The sequence below is a fragment of the Suncus etruscus genome, chromosome 5, assembly GCF_024139225.1.
Source record: "Suncus etruscus isolate mSunEtr1 chromosome 5, mSunEtr1.pri.cur, whole genome shotgun sequence".
Lineage (NCBI taxonomy): Eukaryota > Metazoa > Chordata > Mammalia > Eulipotyphla > Soricidae > Suncus > Suncus etruscus.
The window spans coordinates 102,091,112-102,099,819 of record NC_064852.1 but is presented as its reverse complement, the minus strand read 5'-3'; the positions used below and the strand labels follow the sequence as shown (position 1 = coordinate 102,099,819).

Here is an 8,708-nt window from a genome sequence, read left to right as displayed (position 1 = left end):
ACCCTGAGCAAAAGATACACAGAGACACAGCAAAATGAATCAAAAAGCTGAATACAATGTTCTGCTGCCTACAAGAAATATATAATTGAATAGTCAAACAAACACAGACTCAAAATCAAAGGTTGGAGGAAAATTACTAAAAAAAAAAAAATCAATTCCTGTCCTCACTTGTCACTGTTGGCCCGCCTCACCGCCCTCACACCCTGCCACTGCCCTGAGAAATGCTTTGATTACCTGCAGTCTTAAGGCAGATCCGACCAGTGTCTAGGGCACTGGCACCTCATCTCACCTGGGCTCATCAGTGCTGATGCCCAGGCCTTAATGCTTCAAGATGTCAACTTTTAGCTGATGTCATAGCTGTTACTATGGGGCCAAAGGGAAGAGCAGTGATTATTGAACAGAGTTGGGGAAATCCCAAAATAACCAAAGATGGTGTGACTGTTGTTAAGTCCATTAACTTAAAAGATAAATATAGGGGCCGGAGAGATAGCATGGAGGTAAGGCGTTTGCCTTGAATGCACAAGAACGGTGGTTCAAGTCCCAGAATTCCATATGGTCCCCTGAGCCTGCCAGGAGCGATTTCTGAGCGTAGAGCCAGGAGTAACCCCTGAGCGCTGCTGGTGTGACCTCCCAAAAAAGATAAATATAAAAATATTGGCACCATATTTGTTCAAGATGTTGCCACTAGCACAATTGAAGAGGCTTGAGATGTTACCACTCCTACTACTACTGTACTGACATGTTCTATTGCCAAGGAGGGCTTTGAAAAGATTAAAAAAGGTGCCAATCCTGTGGAAATCAGAAGAGGTGTGATGCTCGCCATTGATGCTGTAATTGCTGAACTTAAAAAAAGCAATCTAAACCAGTGACAACTCCTGAAGAAATTTCTCAGGTTGTCACGATTTCTGCTAACGGAGACAAGGAGATTGGCACCATCATTTCAGATGCGATGAAGAAGGTTGGAAGGAAGAGTGTCATCACGGTCAAGAATGGAAAAAAAATGAATGAAAATTAGAAATTATTGAAGGTATAAAATTTGATAGAGGTTATATTTCCCCATACTTCATTAATACTTTAAAAGGTCAGAAATGTGAGGTTCAAGATGCCTATATTCTGTTGAGTTAAAAGAAAATCTTTAGTGTTCAGTCCATTGTACCTGCTCTTGAAATTGCCAATGCTCAACGGAAGCCCTTTGTCATAATTGATGAAGATGTTAATGGCAAAGCTCTGAGTACACTTGTTTTAGATAGGCAAAAAGTTGGTCTTCAAGTTGTAGCAGTCAAAAAGTCAGGATTTGTTGATAATAGAAAGAACCTGCATAAAGACATGGCTATTGCTAATGGTGGTGCAATATTTGGAGAAAGACTGACTCTAAATCTTGAAGATGTTCAGCCACATGACTTGAGGAAAGTTGGAGAGGTCATTGTAACCAAAGATCATATAAAGGAAAAGGCAACAAGGCTCAAATAGAAAGATTATTCAAGAAATCATCGAGCAGTTCGATATTACTAGTGAATATAAAAGGAAAAACTGATTGAACGTCTGGCAAAACTCTCAGATGGTGTGGCTGTGCTCAAGGTTGGTGGGACAAGTGATGTTGAAGTAAATGAGAAGAAAGTCCGAGTCACGCATCCCTCAATGATACTCGAACTGCTGTGGAAGAAGGGATTTTTCTGGGAGGGGGGTATACACTGCTTTGGTTCATTCCAGCCTTGGACTCACTCATGTGTGCCAATGAAGGTCAAAAAATTGAAATAGACATTATTAAAAGAACATTCGAGATTTCTGCATGACCATTGCTAAGAATGCATGTTTGAAAGAGCATTGATTGTTGAGAAAATTTTGCTAAGTTCCTCAGATGTTGGTTATGCTGTGGTTGGAGACTTTCTGAATATGGTGGAAAAGGAATCATTGATCCAACAAAGGTTGTAAGAACTGCATTGTTGGATGCTACTGGAGTTGCCTCTCTGTTAAGGACAACAGAAGTTGTAGTCACTGAAATTCCTAAGGAATTCCTGGAATGGGAGGAGGTATGGGAGGTGGCATGTTCTAATTCTTAGAATAGTTCTTTTGCATTATTAATGGACTGTGAGAAGAAGCTCAAGGTAAATGATCTTCACCCATATCTTTAGAGAAGTCAGTTGAAGGCAAAAAGCTCAAGAAAAGGCTGGCTGATGCTTTTAAAAAATCACTATAATCAGTTTACTGGTTTCAGTTGACAACATATAATGGTTTACTGCTGTCATTGTTCATTCATGCAGATAATTTATTTTATACTTTTGAATAAAAAGACATTTGTGCATTCCTGATGACTGAGTGCAAGAGCCATGTATCAATATACTGCTTTCAACTTAAATCACAAGACATTTTTACTACTATTTTGTGAAACTCAGGATTTTAGTGCTTGCCATCACCAGATGAGAAGTAGCTTTTCTATGGAGAGTAAGAATAATTGTGTACAAAGTAGAAAAATCCAATTTATGTGAGAACCTTTGTGCAATAAAAACTGTTTAAATTTATAAAAAGAAAAAGAAACAAAAAAACAACTCTCTTTAAAAAGCTGGGTGGGGCTGAAACAGTGGCACAAAAGGGGTAAGGCATTTGCCTTGCACATGGCTAACCTAGAACAAAAGGCAGTTTGATCCTTCAGCATCCCATATGGTCCCCCAAGCCAGGAGTGATGTATGAGCGCATAGTCAGGAGTAACCCTTGAGCATCACCGGGTGTGGCTCAAAAACAACAACAAAAAAAAATGCTGGAGTGGCCATATTAATATCAGATGACATAAGCTTCAGGCTCATAAAAGTTATAAGGGACAAAATGACATTTCCTAATAATCAAGGGGTATGGACAACAAGAAGATATCTCACTTCTAAAAATACACCCAGACAATGATGGACCAGCAAAATATTTAGTACAATTATTGACAAATCTGAAAGAAAACATCAATAGCAATAAAATAATAGTGAGAGACTTCAAAACTGACCTGTCACCCCTTGATAACTCAAGTAGCCTTAAACCCAACAAGAATATACAGCTCTGCAACAAGAAAAGGAAGAAAGTGGCCTACTATATATATGGCACTCCATCCCCAGAAAACTGAATACACATTCTTCTCCAATGCACATGAGTCATTCTCCAGGATAGATCACATGCTGGCCCATAAAACATACCTGCATAAAATCAAGAGGACAGAAATCATGAAGATTATCTTTCCATACCACAAGGCACTAAAATTAGAAGTGAACTACAGAGGAACACAGAAGAAAAACTTTAACCTGGAACCATAAGGAATACATAGGTGAAACACTCCATGATATTGAGATTAAGAGCATCTTCAAGGAGGAAAGCGCACTGTCCAAACAAGTGGAAGCAGAGATAAACAGATGAGACTATATTAAGCTGAGAAGCTTCTGCACCTCAAAGGAAATATTGAAGAGGATACGAAGGCCACACATAGAATGGGAGAAACTATTCACCCAATATCGAAGATATACAAGGTACTTACTGATAGAACTTAACAAGAAAAAAATGTCTAAAGCCATCAACAAATGGGGAGAAGTAACGAATAGACAATTCTTCAAAGAAGAAATACAAATGGCCAAAAGACACATGAAAAATGCTCCATCCACATCATTAATCATCAGGGAAATGCAAATTAAAAGCACAATGAGGTACCATCTCATGTCACAGAGACTGCACACACATCAAAGAACTCATCTATGAGTTTTAAGAAAAGTTAAAGAAACATTGTAATAATTCACTGAGATAATAGCCCACAATATGAAGCTTGCCACAATGAGTGATGAGTTCAGTTGGGGAAATGACTACACTGACAATTACCATGACAATGGTAGTGAGTAAGAAAATAGAATACCTGTCTTCTAGCAGGTAAGGAGTGGGGGAGGTGGGAGATGGAGGGCACTGGTGGTGGAAATATTGCACTGGTGAAAAGGGTGTGCTCTTTATATATAAATATTTATATATAATTGAAACCTAACTACAAACATGTTTGTAATCATAGCTCTTAAAGATATGAGGAAAAATATTCATTCTGCCTGGAGGATCTTAAAAAGTAATTTAAAAAGTCTGAATTGAAGTGCTGTGATTTACAATAGCGTTAATGCATACTTTACTTTAAGATCACATTCACCTCCAAAATAATCAGTTCCCTCCCACATTACTCCAAGTGCCCCTCTCCTTCATTCCTCCTAAACCCCTGCCCCAGAAAATTCGATTCTGTAAACCAGTTTTCTATTTCTATTGTCTGTTGATCCCTGCTGGGTGTATCTTTAAGTCCCACAAATAAGATTATTTTGTATTCTTTTATTTCTGACTCACTAATATCCTTTAGATCTATCTATGTAGTAGCAAATTTTATAATTATATTCCTTCTTACAGCTTCATATTATTCCATTACATAGACATATAAGAAGCAGTCTTTACAAAAAAAAGAGATTAGATCACATTTTCACTAGTGAGCACCAACATTTATAAATTTCTTTGAGATTGGTCCCTGAGACACACTCAGATCTCATCTGGAAAATGGTTTCTGAGCAATGTTATATGTTTGAAATAAAAGATGAATAAAGATAACTATATCTGTCCAAAAATCTGAATGAATTTCTTCTGAGATAGTTGGAAAATACATCTTGAATTTTTACCTAATACACACATACACATACACACAAACACACTCACATACACACTTGCAAAGGAAATCTGGGTGCTAGTAATATAAAGAAAACATCATTAGGTCTACTCTCTTAATGAACATGCTTTCCTTTCCATGACTTTCTGTTTTAAAAAATTTATTAGAATCTTTCAGGAGGGGGCAGAGAGATAGCATGGAGATAAGGTGTTTTTGCCTTGCATGCAGAAGGACAGTGGTTCAAATCCCGGCATCCTTTATGGTCCTCTGAGCCTGCCAGGAGCAACTTCTGAGAGTAGAGCCAGGAGTAACTCCTGAGCACCGCCGGGTATGACAAAAAAACAAACAAACAAACAAAAAGAACCTTGCAGGAGAAAATAGGAAAACGATTTTAAATCCTCTTTTACCTCAAGAAAACTTAAGTGGTGTTGGTCAATCCCACTATTTCAGAAGAAAATTGGTGGTAGTGATGGCAGGAATATTTAATATTTAACATTTGAACCACAGTCAAGTTTTGTACAGATATTACCTATTTATTGTTGAGATATTAATGATGGCCATAAGTTAAGTACTTGTCTGTAGTGCATGACAATGAATTAGATAATAATAGGCATTAGATATTTTGGTTGTGAAGCTCTGTGGATTCAAGAGTGTTGAGTTCCCCAGACATACAATTAACTAATCTTTGATAAAGGGGCAAGAAATCCAAACTGGAGCAAGGAAAGCCTCTAACTAATGTTGGCACAACTGGTTAGCCACTTGCCAAAAAGCGAACTCAGACCCCCATCTAACACCATACACAAAGCTCGAATCCAAATGGATTAAAGACCTTGATATGACCTGAAACCATAAGGTATATAGAACAACATGTAGGTGAAATGATCTCTGACATTAAGACTAAAGGTATCTTCAAGAAGGAAACAGCACTCTTCAAACAAGTGGAAGCAGAGATAAACAGATGGGACTATATTAAGCTGAGAAGCTTCTGCAACTCAAAGGAAATAGTGCCTAGGATACAAAAGCCACCCATAGAATGGGAGAAACTATTCATCCAATACCTATCAGACAAGGAGCTAATATCAAAAATATACAAGGTACTGACAGAACTTAACAAAAAATATATAACACATCAAAAAATGAAGAGAAGAAATGATCAGACAATTCCTCAAAGAAGAAATACAGATGGTCAAAAGGCACATGAAAAAGTGCTCCACATCACTAATCATCAGGGATATGCAAATCAAAACAATTATGAGGTACCATATTACACCACAGGGACTGGCACACATCACAAAGAACAAGAACAATAAGTGCTGGCAGGAATGTGGAGAGGAAGGAATTCTTATTCACTACTGCTGGGAATGTCATCTAGTACACCTTTTATGGAAAACAATATGGAGAGTCTAAAAAAACTGGAAATTGAGCTCCCATATGAACCAGCTATACCATTCCTAGTGATATACTCTAGGAACACAAAAATACAATTCAAAAATTCCTTTCTCACACCTATATTTATTGCTGCAGTAATTACAATAGCCAAACTCTTGAAACAACCAAGATGCCCTTCAACAAATGAATGACTAAAGAAACTGTGGTACATATACACAATGGAATATTATGCAGTCATCAGGAGAAATGAAGTCATGAAATATTTCTATACGTAGATGTACATGAAATCTATTATGCTGAGTGAAATAAGTCAAAGGGAGAGAGATAGACAGAGAATAGTCTCACTGATCTATGGTTTTTAAGGAAGATTAAGGACATTATTGTAATAATGCCCAGAGATAATAGAGATAGGGGCTGAAAGAATCAGCTCACAATATGAAGCTCACCACAAAGAGTGGTGAGTGCAGTTAGGGAAATAACTGAACTAACAATTATCATGACAATGTTACTGAGTTAGAGAAGTAGAATGCCCATCTACAGTCAGGGGTTGGGAAGGAGGGAGGTGGGGCATTGGTGGTGGGAATGTTGCACTGGTGAATGATGGTGTTCTGTTTATGACTGAAACCCATCTACAATCATGCTTGTAATCATGGTGCTTAAAAAGAAAAAAAGAAAACGAATATTCAGAAAATACAAATAGAACAGCATGTAAACAAAGAGATTTCAAAGCAAAAAAAAAAGTGTTGAGTTGCAGTGCTCATAAAGATAGAGTCCACTGGGTGTCACAAAATGCAGTGTCTCTGAGATCAGATTCTGTATGTGTGACAATTCCAGGTCTTGAATTAGCACTCTACTGCTAAGCACTCAGGACCTGCATTTTGCCTCTAATCATAGCTATGCTCACGGATTTATAATTCATTGTAGTTCTGATTTCCATTTTCTAATATGTGATGATCAACATTTTTATTTATGCTGTCTGTATATGCCTTTTTTGGAGGGATGTCTGTTCAGAAAAACTGCCCATATTTTAATTAGGTTAGTTATTGATTTTGAGTTCTTTTTATATTTCAAACCCCTTGGCTGACTTGACTTGTAAATATTGTCTCCAATTCAATAAAAATATCTTTGATGTTTATTAGTTTGTTTTGTTGTTCAAATGATATTTAGTTTGATGCAATCTCAATTTTACTTTTTATTTATTTTTGCTATTTGATTGTTCCTCTAAGATCAATATCAAGAAACATATTGTCTGTTTTTTATACCAATAAAATTTTGGTGAAATATGGTTAGTTGATTTGTTTTGTTTTGTTTTGGGGCCACACCCGGTGACGTTCAGAGGGGTTACTCATGGCTATGCGCTCAGAAATCGCTCCTGGCTTGGGGGACCATATGGGATACTGAGGGATAGAACCACTGTCAGTCGTGCAAGGCAGATGCTTACAGCTTGCACCACCGCTTCAGTCCCTGTTAGTTCATTTTAAATATTTGTCTATGGTGTGAGACAATGGTCTAGCTTCATTTTTTTTTTATATATTTCCAGTTCTCTCTGATAACTTTTTGTTTTGCTGAATTCTTTGGTATCTTCTATGTATTTTTTTTTGTTGTTGTTGTTTTAGTTTTTGGACCACACCCAGAGATGATCAGGGGTTACTGGGGCTATGCATTCAGAAATTGTTCCTAGCTTGGGGCACCATATGGGACGCTTGGGAATTGAACCCAGGTCAGACCTAGGTTAGCCACATGCAAAGCAAACGTCCTACCACCCCGCCATCACCCCAGCCCCTTCTTCTACGTATTTTATCTTTATCTTTAGTATAGCCAATATTACTTTTTCTTTAAAAATTTGGGAAACATTTAATTTCTGTTTAGAAGTTCAGATGGTTCATTTGCGAATGTTGCTAAAAGTGGACATCCTTGTCTTAATTCTGATAGAGAAAAAGTTTCCAGTTTTTAACCAAGGAATTTGGTGTTGGCTATTCATTTATCATAAATGACCTTTTGGTTGAGTATTATGCCCATTTTTGTTGAGTATTTATGTATCATAAATAGAAATTGAGTCTAATTAGTCAAACACTTTTTCTGCACTTTTTAAGATGAAAGGATTTTTGTTCTTTTGTTGAGTGGTACATCACATTTATTGGTTTGCATATTTTGAACCATCCTTGGAATAAATGCCACTTGATCATGTTGTATTTTTTAAAAATATATGACTGAATTTTATTGTGTTTCTTAAAGGATGGCTTTATATTCTTTAGAGATAAAGGTCTGAGACCATAGTTTTCTCTTTGTAATGCCCTTGGCATTAAACTGAGTTTTCCTTCACATGTTTTAGAAGAATTTGAGAGGGATATATATGTATTCTTTGCACGTTTGCTACTCAAGATTGCTTTTCTTTAGATGCAGTCTTTTGAACACTTTTAATTTCCTTTCTTGTGACGGGTCTGTTCAGGCTTCCTATTACTTTCTAATATAGTCCTGGAATGTTTTTTCTAGGAGTATGTCCTTTCTTTGATGTTCATGATATCCTCATGGTCCTTCATATTTTGGTAGTACCATCCTAATTCCTTTTCATGTTTTTAAGTTTTCTTCATTCTCTTTCTTCCTATCTTTATTATTTCTTCCATTTTTTGAGTTTGTTATAGTTTGTATATTTACTGATTTTCACAGA

General features: G+C 36.8%; 1 pseudogene; it reads left to right on the top strand.

Moving 5' to 3' along the window:
- Nucleotides 1-221: 221 nt before the first annotated feature.
- LOC126008642 (60 kDa heat shock protein, mitochondrial-like) lies at nucleotides 222-2,060 on the top strand (annotated as a pseudogene).
- The last annotated feature ends 6,648 nt before the right edge of the window (nucleotides 2,061-8,708 follow it).